This window comes from Antechinus flavipes, chromosome 1 (genome assembly GCF_016432865.1).
Source record: "Antechinus flavipes isolate AdamAnt ecotype Samford, QLD, Australia chromosome 1, AdamAnt_v2, whole genome shotgun sequence".
NCBI classification, from domain to species: domain Eukaryota; kingdom Metazoa; phylum Chordata; class Mammalia; order Dasyuromorphia; family Dasyuridae; genus Antechinus; species Antechinus flavipes.
Window position 1 is genome coordinate 2,300,876 of NC_067398.1, and position 24,513 is coordinate 2,325,388.

Sequence of the window (24,513 nt, forward strand, 5' to 3'; positions counted from 1 at the left end):
CATCAAAGAATAATCTCTCTGCCTCTGTATCTCTCCCTCCTCTCCCTGTCCCTTTCCCTCTCTCTCTCCCTCTCTCCTCTGTCTCTGTCTCATCTCTCTCTCTCTCCCCCTCTCTCCTTCTCTGTCTCTCTCTGTCTGTCTGTCTCTCTCTCTTTCTTTCTCTCCATATACACACACCTTTTCTGGAGCTGGAGTGTGGCCCTGGGCCTCAGTTTCTTAGAAAATAGGCACAATGAGCACAATGCACCAGATCAGATAGTTGGGCCCTGAAGCTGCCCACCCCCACTTCTACCTCCTGGATCCTACTGGTAGCAAAGGTCAGATGATAACTGGCTTAAGCTTGGTACTCACCAGGAATGATCTAGATCGGGGCCTTGAGGATAGAACTGTCGTGAAGCCCCCGGGTTCTTTCTGCTCCTCTTGTCTGGGACTGAAGCACGTCCGGCCTGGCCGGTTTGGTCAGTCCCCCCCACTCCGACTAAGAGACATGAGCTGCAGAACTGAGCCCTGGCTGAAGCTCAGATCCTCCCCTAAGTCCTCATCCTCCTTTCCTGGTCACGTTACAAGCAGGAAGCCGGCTTGCATTACCTCCTTCAAGGGAGGCGTCCTGGGCCAGGCTCAGCCCATGGCCACCCAGAGAGCTGGAGCCTCCCGGCCAGAGAAGCAAAGGATCAAAGGAAAAGACTTCAGGGCCCTGAGAGTCTCAGGCTCCGAGGTCAGGAGAAACTCTGGGGACTGGCGACTCGTTTTAAGGTTAAGGCCCCAAGGCCCAGGAAGGCCAGGTCAGCTCCAGCGGCTCCAGATTCCGGCTCCTGGATCCAAGGCCTCGGCTGCTCCACTGGCACCTGCTTTCCCTCAAGAGCACATTTGCAGGAAAATGGCCCTCAGAGACTTTCTCTAAGGAGGGAGGGAGGGAGAGAGGGAAAGAAGGAAGAGATAGAGGAAGAAAGGGAGGAAGGAAGGAAAGAAGGAAGAAAGAAAGGAAAGAAGGAAGGAAGGAAGAAAGGAAAGAAGGAAGGAAGGAAAAAAGGAAAGAAGGAAGGAAGGAGGGGAGGGAGGGAGGAGAAAAGGAAGGAAGGAAGGAGGGGGGAAGGGAGGGAGGGATGAAGGAAGGAAGGAAGGAAGGAAGGAAGGGAGAAAAGGAAAGGAGAAAGGGAGGGAGGAGAAAAGGTAGGAAGGAAGGAGAAGGAAGAGAGGGAGGGATGAAGGAAAGAAGGAAGAAAAGGAAGGAAAGGGAGGAGAAGGAAGGGAGGGAAAAAAGGGAGAAAGGAAGGGAGGAGAAAAGAAAGGGAGGGAGTAGAAAAGGAAGGAAGGAAGGAGGGGGGAAGGAAGGAGAAGGGATGGAGGAAGGAAGAAGGAAGAAAAAGACAGAGTCACAGGCCATGCTCTGCTGCCATGGGACACATGGGCCAGAGAACCCCACGACTTCCCTAGCAGAAGAAGAGCAGTTGGCCAGGGAGTCGGGAGTCCCATGCTCACGTTGAGGGAGGACCTCAGCGGAGAGGACCCCGAGGGCGGCGGGCTCTGAGGGGACTGCAGTCGCCTTTCCTTGGTTTGCTGCCTGAGCCTTTGGGGATTCGTGCAAACCCCGGCAGGGCCACTGCCGAGGGGACCAGGGACCCTGGTGCTCGGGGGCCAGGAATGGGCCCAGGGTTCCTGGAGGTTATTGAATGCAGTTGTACAAAAAGGAACATCTCACGCACCAAGGGTCTGGCCCTGGCCTCTATGGACAGATGGCAGACCCCACCCCTCCTCCCTGGGAGGAAGCAAAGGGATGGAGCCGCATGAAGGGGGCGAGGGCAGGGAAGTGACTCCGCACCGGGAGGAGCAGAGGCCCCAGAGGCAGAGAACCTGCCAACTGAGGGACTGGGGCAGAATAAATGGGTCACCCCCCCCCCAACATCACTGGGTGTATGCAGCATTTGCAGTGAAAGGCGAGGTCTTCGGCATCTAGCCCTTCTCACTGAGGGGAACGGGAAGCGGTCCGGCCAGAGTCCCGTGCCTGCGGAACCTGAATCCCGGAGCCTCCCCCAGGAAGCTGCGGCCTCACACTCCGGAGGGGAAGCCCATATTGGTTCTGCGCCCCAAGGAAGCCTCCCCTGGGCCTCCCCAGAGGCCGTCCACCCCGGAAGAAGCACTGGATGAGGGCGGCAGGAGCTGTGGGCCCCGGCGAGGGAAGGCCTGGCTGCGCAGAATGAGCCCCAGTGGAAGCCTCTCCCCAGTCCTTTGGAGAGAAGGTGAAACGGGCTTTACCGAAGCCTGAAGTGTCCGCTCTTTCTGGGGGAGCCCATTACCGAAGCCGGAAACGCTGGCTTCCTAATCGGCTCCGAGCTCTGCAGACTCAGCAACTCTCTGCAGTCGCTAATGCTACTCTCATTAGCCTCCGGCCTGGCCCAAGGCAAAGGGGGGGACAGGGAGGGGAGGCTTTAAAAAGGAAAATCTTCCACACTCTCCTGGGGAGGAAAGGGGTTCTTCCAGCCCCAGCCTCCTCACCGGCGGAGGACTTCTTTCTCCTCCCAGCACCCGAAGAAAGAACCCTGCACTAGTCTTCTGTTCATTCACTCCATTGTCAAAAGGGAAGGAAAGAAACTGAGGAAGGGAGAGAGGGAGGGAGGGAGGGAGGGAGGAAGGAAGGAAGGAAGGAAGGAAGGAAGGAAGGAAGGAAGGAAGGAAGGAAGGAAGGAAGGAAGGAAGGAAGGAAGGAAGAAGGAAAAGAAGGAGGGAAGGAAGAAAAAGAAAGAAAGGAAGAAAGAGAGAGAAATGGAGGAAAGGAAGGAAAGGAAGAAGGGAGGGAGGGAAGGAATGAAAAAACACCCACAAAAGCAGTCTGACAGCCTCTGTGGTCAGTCCCCAAGGCGGCTGGACTTCTCCCTTTCAGGGCCGGCCACCATTTTGGCAGCATCCTTCTGGGATGGACCCCAAGCAGCCAGCTCCCTGCTCAGTTCCTCCTCAGCTCTTGGAAGGATTCTCCAGGGCTCCACAAAGAGCCAGACCCAGAACTTTCCAGGTTGACCTTCTCACTACTGTAGGAGACAGAGCCCAGGCCTGGTGAGAGTATCAGTTTCCTCATCCAAAAATGGGGTAATAGTAACACTTCCCTTTGCTGCCTCCCTGAGGCTTTGTGAGGATCTCATGGGACAAAAGGAGCCTCCTGGATGCCACAATAGGGCTCCTGGAATAATGACTCCAGCTGGCCATCACACAGCACTTGGCGATTCCCAAACTGTTCTCTTCACAACTGGACAAACCAAGGCTCAGAGAGTCATGTGACAGAACCCAGGGTACAGAATCCCTGTAGGAACGCCTGGATCCCTCCTGGGAGATTTCCCCCACCCCCTGACTTCAGGGGGGTGTTGGGTGTCTGCTTGGCCTTCGGGGCCTGCACCTGCACCCTCATCCTCCCACAAATGGGACTCTCAGCACAGCAGGCATCCTTGCAGAGACGGAAACATATTTTCCAAGCTATGGGTTTTCTCCCAGGATCCTCTGGCTGACTTGCTGCTGTGTGCCCCTGATAATGGATGGGGGACTTGCTGACCATGGAGTTTTTAATGCTAACTTCCAGGTGGTAGAAATGAAACTGTTCTGTAAGCTGCGTCATCTGTTCATCCCAACATTTCATATTGTATTAGTCTTTGTAGAAAAATATCCATTTTCTTTTCCTCTCCCTCCTTCCTTCTCTCTCCCTCTCTCTCTCCTTCCTTCCTTCCTTTCTGTCTCCCTCTCTCTCTCTCTGTCTCTCTCTCCCTCCTTCCTTCTCTCTCTCTCTCTCTCTCTCTCTCTCTCTCTCTCTCCCCCTTCAGACAGATTAATTTTTTTTCTTCAGTCCTAAAGAAAGCAGGGCGTCTATTTCCACACTTCCCCAGATAAACCTTGCTCAGGCAAAATTCCCATCCCTCCGAAGCCTGTTTCCAAAAGAGGGAGCTCACGCTTCCTCTGAGCCTGACACACTAGGACAAAGGACTGGCTGTTTCGCAACCAGATGACGTCTTGCTGCTTTGGGGGGATCTCAGCAGCACCCACAGGAGCGCGGCCCCCCAGAGCTGGGGCCGAGCGCTGCGAGCTGGGCTCCTCCTGATGCACCGGATACGGGCTGGCTCTCGGGACGGTCCTTCTGGCCCAGAAACGGGCTCGGAGCCGCTTCCTGGTGGCACCTCAAAGCTGAGGCAGGGGCAGGGCAGGGATTTGGGGATGAAACATGGCGAGTTGTCATCCTCTGTCTGCGGGGGGAGGGCTGTTTGTCTTTCGCCGAGGGAAGGTTATTGCGCCTCGACGCCCCGTACACCCGGCCTCGGTTGTAAATCAGAGCCTCCCGTGCGGGCTTCCGGCCCCTTCGCCTTCCCGAACTGTCAGCGTGGGCTCGGCCATCCATCACCCGAGGAAATCCGCAGTCTCTGTTCCTGAAATTCCCTCCAAATGAAAGGCGGCCCCGGCCACGCCATGACCAAAAAGGCTCGCGGTGATGCAAGTGCAGGGACCGCTGAGGGTCTTTGGGGACCTGGGGGGGGGCGGTGGAGAGAGGGAGGGGAGAAGGAAGGAGTCCCCAAATCTCAGGCATCTGGTCTAACCCCCTCCCCCACCAGCATCCACAGAACAGACTCGACAAGAAGTCTCTGGATTAAAAACGCGGATCGAGGTCCTGAGGTCCCGGTGCTGAGGCCGGCCCTCCCCTTGGGGAGTCAGTACTACAGCAGGGAAATTAGAACCCCACCCCCAGATATCCCTGTGGTACACGTTCGGCTGCTTCTGGATCATGTGTGCACACACATGCATCCACAGGCACATCTGTGTGCAAGACATGTACCACAGGCGTAGAAATGGATTTCATGAATGACCACATGGTCACATCCCTGTCAAAAGGCATGGGGGGAGATCGTGCTGGGACAGGAAGGAAAGTCAGGGTCGGGGGCAAATCCAGTGCTGTAGGGGCTCCAAAGAGCGGGGAGAAGTTTGCCCCTACAGAGAACGGGATGCCTTTGAGTCCTCAGCCTCCGGGACCATTGAGGTCACTCATAATCACTGTGCCTTGAGGGCCTTCAGGCCCGGCCTGCAGTTTCTGATCTTTAAGGGGGTGGGCTTCCTTAGCATTTCACCAAGGGCTCTGATCGGAGCAGAGTCGTGGGAGGGGAGGGGGGGAATTAACACAGTATCTCCCATCAGCCCCGGCAATGCAATCATTCGGACCACTTGTACAAAGAACCCCCTCCCAGATTCCATTTTCTGAGGTTCTGCTTTCCCCTCAGATCTCAAACTTTCAAGAAAGTCTTCCCGCACACTCAGGTTCCCCAGAAACGCTTTCACTTTACAGGCGAGGAAGCTGTTAACCACGAGTCTTGGGACTTGGTCATTCTGGGTCCGTTCCCCTGGGCTTGCAGATAAACTCATGTCCCAATGACTGATAGCTGTTGCTTCAAAATCAGATCTTCTCCAAAAAGGATTTTCTATCTCAATTCTACTCCATGAAATTTTATGAAATACCTACTATGTGCAAAGGACTAGGACCCCTCCTCTTCAGTGGGCCAGCTCTTACCAGCGAGGCACCCCAGAGCCCGGAGCAATGGGTCTGAAGTTGGGAAGCTCTAGGTCAAATGTGACCTCTAACAATAAGTGCCTTGCTCTGTGACATGGGGCAAATCATTTCTGTTTCATTTTAGTTTCCCCAATTATAAAAGGGGGATAATAACAGCATCCACCTTGCAGAGTTGTTGTGAAAATCGTGCCGGGCACACAGTAGGTCCCATATCAGTGTTTATTTCCTTTCTCCTTTCCCCCATATTGCATTCCATGATCCCTGCTACTCTAGCTGGAATCAGTCATTGGTCCTCTTCAAGAAGGACAAATAGCTACAGTAACCAGCATTTATATGATGCTTTAAAGTTTGCAAAGCGCATTATGAATGGTATCTCATTTGATCCTCATGATAATCATATAGTTTGATAATTATCTCCATTTTACCTATAAGGAAACTGAGGCAAAGGCAAAGACATAGAGTATGTGAGGCAGAATTTGAACTAAGGGCTCCCTGACTTTAAGTCCAGCTCTATCTACTGTGCCATTTAGCTGCTGACCATAAACGACCATCCCTCTCTGCTCATCTTTAAAGTGGATCCCTTCTTCCTCTTTGGTTCCTAGACTTACCTTCCTTCCAGGCTCAATTAAAATGTCTTGTTCTCTATTAAACAATCTTCCTGATTGTTAGTACTTTTTCCCTCCTTAAATAACTATTTATCTCTTGTAAAAGGCTAAAACTCTGGAAAGGTGCACTTGAATCTGAGCACTTAGGGCTAATTACCATTGGATGTGAGATAATGGTTCTATATACATATATTTAGATGAGATAAGATGTGAAGGTTCTCCTCACCATTGGTGCTGGCTGAATGTGTGTGTGGTGGTGAGGTAATCCTAGGCAGGGATTGGAGGGCTGAGGGAGAGAGGTCAGAGTCGCTCAGCCGCAATCTTTCACGTCCTTTTAGAAGAAGGAAAATGAGCTAATATGGCACAGAATCACAAAGGAACCTGAACTATTTAAATAAGATCATGAAGACAAAAAATGAGAAGTGGATACAAAACCAAACAGAGGTACAAACCATGATCATTCCTTTTTCAAAAAAAGCATTTTATGAATTCTTAGCATTTTCTTTTTCCCTAATTACATGTAAAAACATCTTTAAGATTAAGTTTTAAAATGTTGGAGTTCAAAATTCTCTCTCTTCCTTCTTCCCCACATCCTTCACTGAGAAGACAAGCAATTCAATGTAGATTATACGTGTATAGTTATGCAAAACATTTTTCCATATTAGTCATATTGTGAAAGAAGATGAAAAAACCTGAAGAAAAATAAAGGAAAAAAGTGTACCTCAATCTGAATTTAGATTCCATTAGTTCTTTGTCTGGGGAGAGATAGCATTATTCATCTTAAGTCCTTCAGAGTTGTTTTGCATCATTGTATTGCGGAGAATAGCTAAGTCATTCACAACTGATCGTCTTACAATACTGCTGTTACTTCACACACAATACATTTCATTTTGCATCAGCTCACCTAAGGCTTTCCAGCTTCTTCTGACAGCATCCTGCTCATCATTTCTTATAGCACAATAGAATTTCATGGTAATCACATAGCATAATTTGTTCAGCCATTCCCCAATTGATAGCACTCCCCCAAAAGTTCTGACTTCCTGCCACCAGAAAAGAGCTGCTGTAAATATTTCTGTACATATACAAGTCCTTTTCCCTTTTGTTTTTATCTCCTTTTCAATACAGACCTAGTAGTGGCACTAGGTCAAAGGGTATGCATGGTTCTGGAGCTACTGGGGCACAGCTCCAAAATGCTCTATAGAATGGTTAACACTTTTCACACAAAGTCAGATCTAAACCATTGGAAAAATAGAGATTTGGTCATGGGTAGGCTAAGGCAATATAATAAAATGACAATTCTACCTAAATTATTCAATTTATTCAGTGTGATACCAGAGTATCAAGAATTATTTTATAGAGCTAGAAAAAATAACAACAAAATTCATCTAGAACATTAAAGCTCAAGGATATCAAGGGAATCAATGGGGAAAATGCAAAAGAAGATGATCTGGATGTACCAGCTCTCAAACTGTATTATAAAGCAGTATCTACTTAAAATCTCTTACGACTAAGAAATAGGGTGGTAGAACAGTGGAAAAGATTAGATACAAATTAGTTATAGTAGATTTTTAGTAATATAGCATGGGATAAACTCAAATCTTCAAGCTTTTAGGAGAAAAAACTCACTATTTGATAAAAACTGCTGAGAAAATAAAAGTAGTATGGCAGAAACTAGACATCTCATACCACATACTAGGATAAAATGTCAAAAAGGGTACATGATTTACTCCTAAAGAGTGATATCATGAGCAAATTAAGAGAGCATGGAATAGTTTATCTGTCAAATTTTTGTATAAAGGAAGAATTTAGGACCAAATAAGATATAAAACAGCATTTCAAAATGTAAAATGGACCATTTTGATTATGTAAAATTAAAAGATTTTGCACAAACAAATACAACCAAAATAATATGGAAAGCAGGAAACCGGGGTGGGGAGGAATTTTTCAACAAGTATAGCTGATATCTCATTTCTCAAATATATAGAGAACTGAATCAAATTAATAGAAATGCAAGTTATTTTGCAATTGATAAATGGTCAAAGAATATAACAGGCTGTTTGCAGTGAAGAAATCAAAACGATTTATAGTCATAAGAACAAATGTCTAAATCACTATTGATTAGAGAAATGAAAATTAAAATAACTCTGAGGTACCATCTCAGACCTTAGATTGGCTAATTTACAAAAAAGGAAAATGTTGGAAGTTGGAAGTGATTTGGAAAAACTGAGACACTAATGCAGTGTTGGTGAACTTGTGAACTGATCCACCCATTCTGGAGAGCAATTTGGAATTGTGATCAAAGAGCTATAAAACTGTGCATACTCTTTGATCCAGCAATATCACTACTAGATCTGTTTCCTAAAGAGACATAAAGAGGGAAAAGGATCTAAATGTACTAAAATCTAAAATGTACTAAAAACTGACAAAAAATGGAAATTGAGGGATTATCCATCAAATGGACTAAACAAGCTGTAGTATATGACTGTACTGGAATATTATTGTGCTATAAGAAATGACAAGCAAGCTGATTTCAGAAAAACCTGGAAAGATTTACATGAACTGATTCATAATGAGGTGAACAGAACCAGGAGAACACTATACATGATAACAACAATATTGTTGGATGAAGAATCATTAATGACTTAGCTCTTCTCAGCAATACGGTGATCCAAGACAATCTCAAAATTCTAATGAAAAAGCATACTATCTGTTTCCAGAGAAAGACCTGATATTGTTTGGATACAAACGGATGCATGCTATTTCTCACTCTCGTTTTCTTTTCTGTGAGTCTTCTAATACAAAATGATTAATATGTAAGTGTTATACATAATTGCACATTTATAACCTATATCTGATTGCTTACCATCTATGGGAGAAGAGGGAAGGAAAAAATTTGTAATTCAAATAAAAATATTAATAAATACAATATTAACATTTTATAAAATGTTTGAATCAGTTTGTAACTCCACAAACAATGCATTACTGTCTCATTTTCCCCATGTCCCCTCCAATATTTGCCATTCTTCTTTTCTGTCCTATTAGTCGATCTAATAGGTATGAGGTAGTAACTTAGAATTATTCTCTTTTTTTTTGCATTTCTCCAATCAATAGTGACTTAGAACAGATAGTTTTGATTACAGAAAATTGTTCATATCTTTTGATTGTTTATCAATTGTGGAATGGCTTCTATTTGTATAAATTTGACTCAGTTCTCTATATATTTGAACACTGAGGCCTCTACCAGAGAAACATGTATCAATTTTTTTTTCATACTTAGAATTGTTAAATTCATTGCTCTCCATCCTATTCCCCACCCTGTTCATTCTATTCTCTATTTCCTTTCACCCCATCCCTCCATAAAAACATTTTGCTTTTGACTATCATTGCCCTCAATCTTTCCTCCATTCTATCACTAATCCTTATCTTATCCCCTTTCCCTTCCTGTTTTCTTGTAGGGTAAGTGACATTTCTCTATCTAATTGAATGTCAATGTTATTCTCTCTTTGAGTCAATTTTAGATGAGAATAATTAGCACTTACTTCCACTTAGTCCTCCTCTTTCCCACTACTATAAAAATTTTTTCTTGATTCTTTTATGTGAAATAATTCACCTCATTCTACCTTTTCCTTTCTTTTTTTTTTCTCAGCATATTACTCTTTCTCAGTCCTTAATTTTATTGTTTTAGGTATCACCCCTTCATATTTAACTCACATCTGTGCCTTCTGTCTAAATTTATTCCTAACTGACCTAATAATGAGAAAGTTCTTGTGTTACAAGCATCATCTTCCCATATAGGAATATAAACAGTTTAACTTTATTAATTCCTTATGATTTTACTTTCCTGTTTACCTTTGCTTGAGTCTTGTATTTAAAAGTCTAATTTTCTATTCAGTTCTTGTCTTTTTCTCAGGCCTTGAAAGTTCTCTATTTTACTGACTATCCCTTTTTCTCCTGAAAGACTATACTCAGTTTTGTTAGGTAGATGTTTCTTGGTTGTAATCCTAACTCCTTTGTCCTTTGGAATAGTGTATGCCATGCCCACTGATACTTTAAAGTAGAACCTGCTAAATCTTTTGTTATCCTAACTATGGCTTTATAATACTTGAATTATTTCTGGCTGCTTGTGATATTTTCTCTTTGACCTGGGAGCACTGACATTTGAACATAATCTTTCTGGGAATTTTTATTTTGGGATCTCTTTCAGTAGGTGATTGGTGGAGTCTTTCAATTTCTATTTAACTCTCTTGTTTTAAAATATCAGGGCAGTTTTCCTTGATAAATTATTGAAAAATGATGTCTAAGATCTTTTTATGCTCATGAATTTTAGGTTGTCCAATAATTTTTAAATTATTTCTTCTAGAACTATTTTCTAGGTCACGTGGTTATTTTTGTCCCAATGAGATATTTCACAATCCTCTTTTTTCATTCTTTTAGTTTTGTTTTAATGTTTCTTGATTTCTCATAAAGTCATTAACTTCTATTTACTCGATTCTAATTTTTAAAAAAATTCTTTTTCTTCAGCAAACTTTTGTATCTCCTTTTCCATTTGGCCAATTCTACTCTTTAAGGAGATTTTTTTCCTTCGATGAATTTTGAACTTCTTTTTTCATTTAGCCAATTCTGCCTTTCATCTTTCCCTCATCAGCTTTTTGTGCTTCTTTTACCATGTAGTCTATTCTGTTTTTAAGGTGTTATTTTCTTCATATTTTTTGAGTGTTTCTTTTACCACACTGTGGATTTGTTGTCATGATTTTCTTACATCACTCTTTTTTTTCTTCCCAATTGTTCTTCTACTTCTCTTCTTGATTTTCAAAATCCTTTTGAGTTCTTCCATGGTCTGATACCAATTCATATTTTTCTTGGAGGCTTTGAATGTAGGAGCTTTCATTTTGTTGTCTTCTCGCTAGGTATTTTGATCTTCTTTATTACCATAGTAACTGGTCAAAAAGTCTTTTTTGTTTGTTTGTTTTTTGCTTATTTCTTGACTTTTGATTCTTTGTTAAAATGGGGTTCTGAAAAAATGGGGTTCTGCTTCCAGTTTGAAAGGCACAATGTCCCAAGCCTTGAGGTTTTGTGCAGCTGTTTTCAAAGATACTTATAGGGACCTATAAATTTTCATTTCTTTCATAATTGTTTCATCTACAGAGAGTTATGTTTACTACTCTCCTGGCTTGTGCTCTGGGTCTGTGGACGACCACAAGCACTCTTGTCTGTCCTCAAACTATGGCCTGCGAGTTCTGGTATGCTAGTACTCTCCCTCTCCTTGGGATTGCCATCTAGGATAATGGCCAAGACATAACTATAGGCAAAGCAATAGAGGTCTGCCTCAGTGCTAGCAAATCTCCTTCTGATCAGTCTTTCCACCCTTTTGCTCTCCTTTGGGCTGAGAACTCCAGAAGAAGACATTGCTGCTGATAACCAAAGCCTACTCCTGGTTTTCTGGATCTGGATCTATATTGTCACAGTCTGTGCTGGATTGAACTTCTCTCTCATTCTAGGGCAAAAGCCCTTTCCTGCTGACTTTCTAAATTACCTTTGACAGGAAAATTACTTCATCCCATCATTTTCTGGGGTCTTCCATTCCAGGAATTGTTTTGTGGTATGATATAAAGGTGTTTAGAGGGGTTTGGGGAAGAACTCAGGCAAGTCACTGTCTTTTGTCCACCATTTTGGCTCTGCCTCTGTACCATTTCCTAAAGAAGTTCAAATAATAAAAATTCATTACTATAATAAGAGCAAAATAGACTAGAATATGTCTGAACCAGAAAATTTTGAGTTTCTTGGAAAAAGTCTGGTAATGAAGGTCAGTACCTGTTTAATTTGTGAACCCATTTGTAAAATCTTAATAGAGAAAGATTTTGGAAGATTATGACCAATATTGCCTAATAGAGTTGTAAACAGTTGCAAAGAAAAATGACACCAATTTGCTGAAAGTGTAGTGAAAGACTGAATTAAGTTAGATCATCCTCAGGACCACGAGAATTAAATTGGTAGAACAATAAACCAGATAAATGTAACAGATTTCTAGATAGCTTTTCATCCAACTCTTTTTTCACATAAATGCAATTGGTTGCAAAGTATTGCATCGTAGTGTATTGTCTGATGTGCTTAAATGAAAGCAGCTTTTGAGAAAACATGAATAGGAAGAGAAATTGGAAGTCTCTTCCATAAACTATGTCTTTTTTCCTGGGTTCTGAGAGTTCTCCTTTCTGGATGCTCTCCCCAGCTTTGCTCTATTCTGTACAGTGGGATTGGACTGAGAATATATAATGGAACAAGAGATGACAAAATTGTGTGGGTACTAACTATTGGAATATTTGAGATATTTGAAAGATAAAGATAAATGGTATATTTGTGAGGAGAAACTTTGAACTGATTAATAACAAAAAAGATGACCATGAACATGTCTAACTATTACTGCTCTCTTTCTCTTTGGTTATATGGATACACCGAATCTCATTAATATAGAATATTTATTATAAGTTATCAAGATACAAGTCAATGGTATCCTCAGTGAAAACATTAGCTGAGAATAATCAGTTTTTCAAAGGTAATATTCACTGATGAACCATAATTTTACTATCATTCTCATTTAGAGAATAAGATACCATGGAGCCTTTCATTTATTAATTAAGAGAAATAATTTTCATTTGCTATAGTGAACCTCAGTCTTACACCACACATAAAGGCAAAGTGTCTCCCATACATATATAAAAATAATTTCAGGCTCCTTGGAAGATGTAACAATAGGAATTTCCCTGTTCGATGATCCTCCGATCATAGACATCCAATAAGACTAGCACAGGGAGCCATAGGCACACCCGACTCATTGGCCCTGTGGATGATTGAGATTTAGAGCAGAGCTGGGTTGAGGTGGAATTGTTTTTACATGGTGGGGTATCGGGAGCTTCTGGTTACAGATGGTCTTGTACTAAGTGCCTCAGAACCCAAGACATTGAAGAATTTCCTGATTGAGGTCACTAATTACTGGCCTGTCCATCCCTAGAGGAAATGCCAAGAGGATGAGTAATATCTATTGCTAAGATTTCCCGATTTATCTGAACAAACACTTTTTAGAACTTACCCAAGAGTCTGTATATCTGGGACAAATAGGACAGATGAACAATCACAGAATTGAAAGGGAGGTGACCAGGCTGAACTCCTGTTAAGAGTTTCAAAGTCATTTTCCTTATCCCATGATTCCCCATAAGGCAACGCTTCATCTTTTCAACGTTAACATTTAGCTGGTATTGGTGGATGGTAGCACAAGGTAGAATACCAAAGCCCTCAAAGAATTAAAGATCAGCCTCTCTTAGATGGCCATGAAAAGGGGCATGTTGAGACATCAGCAGGGAGTAACCTGGAAGGAAGGAGCAACTGTTAGAAAAACAAGCGTAAAAAGAGCCATCAAGGAAATGCAGGGCAAAAAGGGAAGCTGAGTTGGCCCTACAGCACGAACGAGCCGAGATGGGTGGACGAAGATGTGTCAATGGGATCCTTGTTGCATCAGCTGAAATCCAGGGAGACTTATAGCACTAAGTAGACTGGCATCTGAGTAGTGAGTTACATTGCTGAAGGGAACTCCCAAATCCAGCCATGGATCTGTCTGATTATTTTTAAAAAGTCCCTCTTGGAAGAGGGGAAATGAACAACCCCCAGAAAAAATCCCAGGTTTTTTTGCAATTGCCTTGTATACCTGCTTTCCCACTTATACGATATCCTTACATATCATCTACATACATATTAAGAATATCGTTGAAGAAGGAATAAGAAGAGAATATTTGGTCCAGGACAGACCCTATTTTTATAATCAGAAAATTCACTGAAATCAGCAGAGAATATATTTCATTCTACTCATTGTTTACTATTTATTCATCTGCCTGTTCAATCATCCATCCATCCAGCTACCATTTCTCCATCTCTTTCATGCTTTGTAACCATAATTCAAATGAGCAAACTGAGACCTAGAAGGAAACAATGACTTGGCGGTCTATCCCAGTGTGTAAAAGAGCCACAGTGTACATTGTTCAGGATCAAATAATTTACACCAGAAAGGGCCCCAGGGAGGAAAATCCCAGCGTGAGCAGTGCCCAACCTTGGCTTCTCATAAATGGTGACTGCATTAAGATTGCAGATATAAGGACAGTAAAGTGAGGGTTCGGATAAAGTGTCTCTAACTCCAAAATCAGCAGGATTTACTGTATCTCGATGTCACCTGCACATCTATGGGTTGAATTGTTTCTCCCCAATTGGGCAATAAGATCTCCAGCATATACCACTGATGAGATAATTTGGTTTCCTGGAAATTTGGATGAGATAGTTAACATATAGGAGAGGAGGGACTCCATATCCCTCAGGAGCATATTCCCAATGTTCATGGTTTTTGGTTTCTTTGGGTCAGGGTTTAAGCGAGGGAGTGAAAGATGAATGTCTGAGTCATTGAAAAGGTTTTGGCCATTTTAGAGTTTTCTTCTCTGGGATTACCAATATGAGAGACAAGTAACATAGGAGACAACGCTGAGCGTCACTGAGTTTGGGAAGATCCGGAAGGCTCCCACCTCAGCCTCATTCCATTGGAGCAACATCATGAAGAATTCTAGTCAGTGCAGTGAGATGCTAAGAGAATAAATGTTGCTATCTTCATGGGTGGGACGAGCCATCTTCTCTGCTGGGAGCGTGGGAGTGGAGCCTTAGATACATAGATATATAGATGTAGCTCAAAATAGAATAGAGATGTATATAGAATAGATAAGAATATATGCCCCCAAAACCCCAGGTACTGCACAGATACATGTACATGTATGTATGTATTTACATCATCTATCTATACTCTATCTATTTATCGATCTCGCATGTGGTTTCCATAGATGTAGGGAATGTGACGTCATCCTTGTGGGCCCCATTTAAGAACCTCTACTTTTGCTTGTGAGAAAAAAGATAATTTTGTTTGAGGTTCAAAGGAGATCAGGTTTATGTAGTTAGATTAGTGGCTCCCCCAGTTGGGGTCATGGCCTTCTTGAGTCGTGGATGGTAGTTCTCAGAAGGCAGAAGTACAATATTTCCCCATTCCCAGTGCCAGACCCTGGACGCTGAGTTCCAGAGCACTGTGTCTCTGAATTGAAAGAGGACTCAAGGGCACCTTTGTCCATCCTTGGAACGTTGACTTGCTATAGAAATGGGTTCCTCACGTTTTTCTTAGGATACATGTATAAGTTCAGGTATGTGTGCAAATGTAAAAGCATAGATGGAAACCGCATCCACCATCTAAGCAAAGAGATGGGAAAGACCATAGATTGTAAAAGTTCCCACACTCCTTCTTGCCAGTCTCCTCCTCCTTTTCCTCTCGTCTAACCGGGTCCAAAGTGTTAATATGCGCTACTTCTTCTATAAGAATACAGTCATTCCCACCCTTACGCCAACTGGCCCCGGGTGGGAGAGGGATGTCCATGTCCATCCTTATATGGCTTCCTTTAGGGTTGAAAGATCAAAAGGTCTGGGGCTGCCCGGCGTGTTCCTGAGGAAAGGTCCAGCCGCGATCCCCTCCATAGCAGCACAGGCGGCTTCACTTCGGATGGCTGTTTTCTTTCTTAATGCGCTATTTCTCTTTGTTTATGACTCTTTCTGATAAATAAAATCACAACAGATGCCCAGGGATGGAAATATGTGTTTATGTGATAAATCTCTGTTCTATTCAAGATCCTCTCTGTGTTACTAAGAATTGAAAGGAAATTATAGGATTGTTTTCCTGGCATCCAGATAAAGAGGCTGCTTCAAGTTTTCCCTTTTTGTGCAGCATCAGGGAATGGGATTCAGAACATAATATTTCTGTCATCTCTCCCGGCGAGAGCTTCGCTACGGCTCCTCTCGTTGACTCCTCTCTCTCCCCCACACACCCCGATCTCGAGGGAAAAAAGGAGCATTCCCCACAGGACAAGAGCAATGAAGGCCCTCAGCGCTTCCGGGGGACTTACTGGGTGTGACTCATTGTGTGTTCTTGGGAGGAGGCTGAGGGGCAGATAAAGCTCTAAGCTATGCTCCCTATCCTTCCCTCTGATAAAACTAAGCTCCCTGAAGGCAGGAACTGCCTCCTGCTGCTTCCACGAACCCTAGCACAGTGCTGGCAAGAGCAGGTGCTAAGTCTTGGGCCCCAAGTCAGAACGCGAGGAGTCTCTGGACAGGTAGGTCCGCGGTGAGCCCCCGCCCAGGCAGAATGGCTGTGTTTGGCCACCGCCTCTCAGCGACTTGCTCCGGGTGCTGGGCAGGACTAGGATGTCCCAGACTTTGGCTCCTTGGCCTTCGGGAAGGCAGAGCCCCTGGCTTTCAGTACAGCAGGAAGAGAGCTGGCAAAGCCTTATCAGGTAACTCCCGGCATTCCAAGGGAGCAGCATATGGGACTCCAGCAGATTAGCCGTGAGAAATTGAGTGTAACTCTCAAAATGACGTTGGGGAGAGGAACCATCCCCAGCAGCGAAGGCTCACAGAAATGCACACGGTCCTTAGTGCCTTCCGGGGTTCAGCCAGGCTGGAAACACTTGTGCCCGTGATTGCCTCCAGCTAAGAGAGCAGGGAACCGATGGGGAAGAGCAGAGCCTGGGATTGCTTCCCCTGCTGGCTCCTCACTGCATCCGAATGGAGGCCTCTGGTTGCTCCCAGCCCCGCACTTCCAGCGGGAGCAGACTTACCAAGACCAAGGCTGAGCATAAGCTCACAGCGTAAGCAGGGGGGCAGCCTTCCCAGGGAGGGGGCTTAGTCTGCATACCGAGGGGAGGGCAAAACTCTGCCCTGCTCCTTAAAACAAACCTCTGCCAGCGACCAGAAAGTCTCCTGGGTCACAAGCGATTCCTGTCCAGGAAGGCGGGGGGGCCTCCAGGAGGGGGTCCGGTTGGGTGGACTGAGCAGCCAGTCTTGGCCACGAGGCCCCTCGTGAGTTTGGGTCTCCAGTGGCCACTTCCACTGCTCATGGAATCCCGTCTTCGTTCAGGTGGGAAGAGCACCCAAAGCCTGTGGGACAGGGTCTGAAGAGCAGGTTTGACAAGAGAAGAGCTGCAGTCGGTATTAGTGTCGGTCCTGGTGGTCCAGGCCGGGCTTCTTCCGGACAGTCCATCTGGGTTCCAATTCCTTGAGTCTCCTCAGCGCGGCTCTGCCTGGATCTGGGAGAGTGGCCAAAGAGCTGGATGTGGGACCCAGGGAGGTAGCTGAGGGACAGAGGCTGGGGATGACTCATCTCTTTGGCTGCCCTCATTTTCTTCCTCCTTCCAATTCTGTCCCAGTGCAATATGATGGAGGAGCTGGAGAGAGAACTGGGAATAAATGATCCTGGGTTCAGAGCTGCCTAGATCTCGCCCTTGGAGGGGCCACCATCTGGTCCAATGGCTCCATTTCACAGGTGAAGAAACATAGGTCCAGGCATCTTATGGCACTTGCCAAAATCTCAGGACTCTGCGTCAGAAGTGAGACTTGCCGGGGAAGCTCTAAAGTCAGGAGGAGCTGGGTTCAAATCTCGTCTCAAACATTTAAGACACACAGACACACAGACACTCCTGGCTGTGTGACTCTGGGCAAGTCACTTAACCCCAATTGCTTCAGAAAAAAAAAATTATAAAAGAAGTGAGACTCGTCCTCAGGTGTTCTGGGTCTTATGTTCAGAATGTGTGTGGGAACACAAAAACCTCAAGATGTTTGCGGCAGGCGCTCCAGATTTAGTTTGAGAGACTGCCGAGAAGACAGGCCAAGAGGATCCCCTGGGCACTCGGCCCCCCGATCTTGGATCCATTACCTATACCTCCAAGAGAGGAAAATGGAATTAATAATCCCCCAGAGACAATGGGAGGAGGAGGGAAGGCTCAGGCCCTGCTTCTGACACACTTCCACCTCGCTTATGTGATCTTGGGCAAGTCACCAAATGTTAAAGCCCCGGGCACTTGTCCATGAGTCCAGTTCAACTACTGATCTGTGTTGGTAGAAGGAGTTTCCACACCTGGATTTCTTTGCACTGATGAAATCATGCATCTTGGAAATAGCCCAAGACTCTGCCAGACGCTGGAGGGACTCAGCAAGGATGTGGAGGCCATTGCCTGTAGGATGGATGGCTGCCTCTCCGAGCCCAGAGTTCCGGTCGCTTCAGAATGCCGTAGCGTGCTTGGTTCTGGGGCTCAGTGCAGCTGACCCGTGGTCAGGCGGCTGGCTAATTCTGGGGAGACCCTCTGCCCTTGGGCAGCCCCTTCTGGTGCTCACAAAAGTGCCGGGGTGTGTGCAGGGGGCAGCAGCGGGCAGGGAAATTCCCTCCCAGCTAATCCAGTGGGTGCCATTCAGTCAGGAGTCAGCCTCGGCCATGATGGTCCCCGTGGCCGGCCAGCTCAGCCGCTGAGACAGCTGCCATTTTAAAAAATGGCTCCCATTGGGCAGTAAGTGTGTTCTCCTTGCTCCTAGAACCTGCTGGGTCTTGACTTGATTTGAAATATTCCATTGTGGCCAATTTCCTGACCCTCGTCTCGTAGCTTCTCATCAGTCAAGTGGGAATTCCTCCTAGGAGTGTAATGGAGACCAAAGGAGACAGTGTTTTTTTCCTCAATAACATTTTGCTTGTCCAATTACGTGTGAAGATGGTTTTCAACATTCATTTTGTAAGATTTTAACTTCCAACCTTTTCCTCTTCCTTTCCTCATCCTTCAGGCCCCTAATGACGTCACTGTCACCCACCAAAAATGGTGGTATTGAAAACAACTTCCCTTGGTTTTGCTTTATCCTGAATCCTGAAAGGAGGTTCTTCCCTCCTTTCCTTCCCCCTCTCTCATCTGACATAGGCCAGACAATGTGTAATCATTTTAACCAAGAAAGAAAGAAAGAACAAAAAAAGGAAAAACCACCAAAAAGGACAAACAAGAAAGGCGAAAGTACTCTTCCATCCACATTCCGCCTCCGTGGTTCTCTCTCGGAAGCCGATGGCTCTTTCCATCCCAAGTCTACGGGAACTGCCTCGGATGGCCGCATGGCTGAGAAGAGCTAAGTCCATGGCTGAAAGCCACCCAATCTTGCCGTTACCTGGACAACGCGGAGATGGTGACTTTGGCAAAGGGAGAAGATGATTCGGGCCCAAAGAGAAATAATTTACAAAGCGCGCTAAGCGTTGTAAACCATTGTCATTATCATGCTTTGAGGCCACAAGAACAGTTGCTTGGTGACCTGATGCTTGCAGGTTCCTTCGGCATCCTGGTCACCTCGGGTCTTCCTGCTCCAAGTCCAGCCTCTGTTCCCTGTGCCAGCTGCCTCCCGTTAGGAGGCTTGGAGGTGGATGGGATGGCCTCCATGATGACTTTGGGGCCAGTCTCACATTTCTCTCCATTGCATAGAGGACGAAGCAAAACCAGGGGCTACATTCACTGCCGGGTGGAAATCTGTCTTCAATGTCACCATTTTAGTTAATGACGGTGACTCCGTGAAGGATGAGGAAAGAAGGGGACCCTTGGGCTTTCCCCTGAATGGGCTTCCCGATGAAGAAAGCCATGGTGGAGTTCCCCCAGAGCGCTTTGCTTGGCTCTCTGGGACAGAAAGTGGCTCAATCCTTTGTTTTCTTCCTTCCCTTCCAGGGACACTTGGGAAACAGACCATGAACCTCTGTTGCTCTCCTTGTGCAAAAAGCTGGAGAGAGGCGGGCTAGGTTAGGGTAGAGAACCATTAGAAGCATTCAGAAGTGATGAAAACTTGTACCAAAAATGCTAATGTTTCAATGTCTCCAGTCGCAGGGATTTGTACTTTGCCTTCTGCATTTAATGATACTCATGATACATAATTAATATTAAATAGTACATATCAACCCTTATTATTTTACCAGACAATAACTCATCTCCCAGGGTGGCTGACCAATTGGAACAATTGTGATGATTAAATCTGGCATTTATATAAGAGCCTCCTTCGTGCCAGGCCCCGTGCTAAGCACTGTACAAGGATCATCTCAGTTGACTCCACAGCCACCTCGGGAGGGAGGAGCTATTATTATCCCCATCTGCAAGATGAGGAAACTGGGACAGAAGCGGGTTAAGGGACTTGCCCACAGTCACACAGCCAATGATTTCTGAGCTGGGTTTGACCTCAGCTCCTCCTGATTCCAGACTCAAATTGGATGGGATGGGATGCGAGCAATCTCAAAGATGCTAGGCTGTGGGAAGAAATGCATAGAATTGGCAAGGAGGGGCAATGGTTAGTGCCACTCTCCTCTGCGGGGGTCCCATTCCCTCCCCAGGCAGGATTCAGTCCCAGTCACCACACCCTGCTGACGGTCTCAGGAGTGCCCGGGAGAGCGGTGGGACACATTGCCTGGAGAGCAGAGTCTAGTTAGCCTGGAGAAGAGAAGATTCTGGGCAAAGGAGCTCTCTTGCAGCTGCCAGGAGCTGCCCTGGAGAAGGGCCATGAGCTTTGCTATGTTTGGCCCCAGAGACAGAAGCTTCCAAGGCAGGCTTAGGTTTCCATGAGAATGAAACAAAGGAGAAATGCTTCCCCACCATTGAGTGGTCCCAGTGTGGAGCGGGCAGGCTCCCGAGGCAGCAGCAGCTCCTCCTGGTAATCTCCAAGCCCAGGCTGGGCACACACTCTCAGATGCATTGGAGAAGAGATTCCCTGAGGGAACAGGTTGGACTCGCCGCCCCGCGTCGCTTCCTCCATGTTCTGTCCTTCCCCTACCCCGGTTGGCCTTTCTCCTTGTCCTTCCTCCTCATCCCGCTGGATGCCCTCTTCCACCAGTGACTGGCCATTTCCTGAAGCTCGGCACTCCCCTGTAGTCTTGTCTCCTGACCCATCTCCAGCTCCACTTCTTGGCTCCTTTCAAAGCCCAGCTCACCTCCCTCCCTTCCCCCACCCCCCTAATATTAGCGGGCGCCTCCTCTCCGGTGACTTCCAGCCTAGACTGGCTTGCTGGGACATAGGTGTTTAGTTAGCTCTTGTCTCCGAATTAAGCTGTGAGCTCCTTAAGAGCCAGTGCTACCTTTTCCCTTTCTTCATGTCCCCAAAACCGAGAATAAGGCACATAGTAGGTGCTTAATAAATGTTTCTTGACTGCTTGAGTCAGGCAGAGCATCAAACCAGCTGCTGGTGACAGAGACTTGACAGAACGGCCCCAGGATGTTTGCCTTTTTACAGGAAACCTGGGTGGGAATACTCTGTCTCTGCACCTGCTCCTGGCTGGGTGAGACCATCCTTAGAAGACAAGGCCACCTTCTCTGGAACCTCTCAGGGACACTGAGGGCAAACTGGGTCCCAAGGACTAATTTTCACAGTTTCTGTCCCTCTACATTTCTGTGAAATCACATCCTAGTCCATGAGTCAGCTGGGATATGGCTTATGGACCCAAAAAGGAAGAGGAGGAGGGGAAGAAGGAAGAGGAGCAGGAGGAAAAGAGCAGTAGGAGAAAAAGGGGGAGAAGAAAGAGAAAAAGAAGGAAGAGGAAGAGGGAGGAGAAAGAAGAAAGAGAGGGAAGAGAGGAGGAGGAGGAAGGAGCAGAAAGCAAGAACAAGAAGTCATTTCATTGTAGCATCTGTAGTTTGAGGTGCCCCCAGTATGAGCCTTCCCATCCCACATTCTCAACTCTGGCAGTGAGGGGAAGCTCCTGAGCCTGGCTTCTGTTTGTTCTCTCCCTCCCGGCTGATGAAACCTGCTTTTGTCTGATACACCTTAGGGTTGTCCCTAGAATAGAGCCTTAGTCCCTAACTCCTTGGGATCCCAGATCTAGAGCTCCCTCCCCACAGTCCCCCGGCTCCCTCCCCACAATCCCCCAGCTCCCTCCCCACAATCCCCCAGCTCCCTCCCCACAGTCCCCCAGCTCCTTCCCCACAGTCCCCCAGCTCCCTCCCCACAGTCCCCCAGCTCCCTCCCCACAGTCCCCCAGCTCCCTCCCCACAATCCCCCAGCTCCCTCCCCACAGTCCCCCCTCTCTCCTCAGCCCCTGCCCCAGACTTGAACCCCCTGGATCCCACATGCCCATTATCTCCCCTGTTCCCAATCCCCAGCCCAGTCCCCTAGTTCCACAGACCCTCAGATCCCAGTAGCCTCCAGGTCCCCAGGACCTCAGCCTCCTTCCCCCCAAGTCCCCAGCTTAGCCTTCCCTTAGGTTTCAGGTCCTCCACCTCCTCAGTCCTAGGAGGTAACCCTAGTCCCCACCATCCCGTGTCCTCCACGCTGCCTCTGCAGTCCCTATCTCCCCAGCCACAGAAGCTGCCCCCTGAATTCCCCAACCCCCTAAGTCCCCGGACCCCAATCCCCCGGTGCTCCCCAGCAGCTCCGAGGCTCCCAGCCCCCAGCAGGCCCCGTGCCAAGGAAGGAAGACAAAGGCTCCCTCAAGAAGTGTCAGTTTCTCTGAGTTTTGTTTCTGCCCACTCGTGTCACTTAGGGTTCAAACCAGCTCTGCAGCTCTGCCTCGCGGAGAAAGAAGCGGCTCCCCCATTTTCCCCTTGGCTGCTCTGAGGCTTTCCATGCGGTCAGGTGGGGCGGAGGGGGGAGAGGAGTGACCAAAGAGAAGCCCCCCCCCTCCCGCGCCCAGAGCACGTGGCTGGGGGATTTCATCTCCCAGCATTCCCCTGGGGGCCCTGCCCTGTCAGTGAGCACGTTCGGACTGGGGGCCCCGAGGGCAGCCCGTGTGAGCCCACATCCCGGAGCAGGGACCACTCGGGCCTCGTGGAGCCTCTCCCCGTGTCCCTGTGCACAACACGGCCACGTGTGGAATCGCTGACGGGCCTTGGGGAGGTGATTTGAGCTCCCCCCGGGCAGTGAGGGGGCTGGTTTAGTGAGTCCCACACATTTCTCCTTTTCCATCTCGGGTGGTCAGGCTGTGGGGAGGGGGGGCTCAATGATCCCCTTCTCCAGCCCCCACTCGCTCTGATTTCCCGCCGGCCCTTGGAAGCCCCAGCCAACCATGTGCATGAAGCGCCGCGCCCAACATCAGGGCGCAGCATCCCAGGCAGGAACGGGGACCGCGCCCGGGCCGGGGCCATTTGAGACTCGCTTTTGTGAGAAAACCCAAACTCCCAGGAAAGGGGGCGCTTTTCCTTTGTGTTACACAACGTGCGTGTGTGTGTGTGTGTGTGTGCGCGCGCGGGGGACACTGTCCCTCCTTGGCCTTTCTCAGAGCAGGCTCCCGGTCCCGAGGGGCTCAGAACCAAGTTCCCTGGCCGGAGAGAGCGGGCCCAGGGCCCGGTTCTGGGGCGCCCCACCCTGGCTGGGGGTGGGGGAGGTGTTGGCAGGCTGGCGGCGAAATCTTAGCAAAGAGAACAATTCTAATCAGTGACAAAAATATTTGCGGCCCATATGTTCGTGTGAGCTCATGTCCATCTGCTGCCGCGCAGCGCGCCGGGAGCCGAGGCTTCTGTGATTCAGGCTCCAGCAGCCTCTCGGCGGCTCCCGATTTAGAGGCAGGTGCTAATTCGGTCAGGCGCCATCTCTGCAGCCCGCCCGGGCACATGCTCCCTCCCCGCGGGGCCTCGCACTCGCGGCGCGCTCGCTCACACGCAGGCGAACACCCGAGCCACGCGGCGCTCGCTCCTGCGGTCGCGGGGAGTCGGTCACGTTGGCCCCTCCCCCCGGCCTGGAGCTGTCCCTTGTACCTGCGGAGCCGCCCCTGATCGGGGAGGTCTCTGCCCGTGGCCACGCAAGCTAAGGCCTCGCTCCCCAACGTGGGGGTGGGGCTGAGGCTTTGGGTGGGAGATGGCCCCCTCGGGGGGCGTGATCCGGAAGGAAATGTGGGGCCGCGCCCGAGCCGTTTCCGAGGCTTCAGAATCCCCCAAAGCAGAAGCGAACAGTTTGCGGCCATTCCCAATGATTCCTTAGAAATCGGGCGCCAGTCGCCGCTGTCCACATTGCTGAGTTGGGGGAAAGCGAGCCTGAGCACTGGAGTGGGGTCCCCTTATTGGGGGGACTTGGGAGAAGGCTCTCCTCTATCAACCTGGGGGGTCTGGGGCTGCTGGGGGGGTAAACCCCAAAGGTCGGGGCGCCCTGCGATGCAGACTCCACGGAGTCCCCAAGGCAGCCCCCCAGCAGCTCGCGCACGGCCCAACTAGCGCGCCCCGGCTCTTGACGGCCACCCCCCACCCCGCGTTTGCCCGCTGCCGCCGCCGTAGGAGGGGCGAGGAGGCAGGCGCACGCTCCGGCCCCGGTCGTTTGCACCGCGCCCGGAGGTGGCCAGGGCGCCCTCCGGGCTTCGGCCCGCTTCGCTCCCCAGCGGGGGCCCTTCTGACGGCGGGAGGCCGCGGAGTCGGCTTCGTTTCCTCCGGGAAGCCCGGCCCCCCTCTTCCCCACCCCGCCCCCAGTCAAGTTTTCGCTGCTAACCATTGTTCACTTTGCTCCTTTTCATTCGCTCCCCCCTCCCCCCTCTGAGGGATGTGGCTCCTTAGACGT

The 24,513-nt window shown here is 48.0% G+C and overlaps 1 protein-coding gene across 1 annotated transcript in view; it reads left to right on the top strand.

Moving 5' to 3' along the window:
* Positions 1-24,513, top strand: part of ARPP21 (cAMP regulated phosphoprotein 21) — a 157,975-nt gene that overhangs the window by 45,131 nt on the left and 88,331 nt on the right.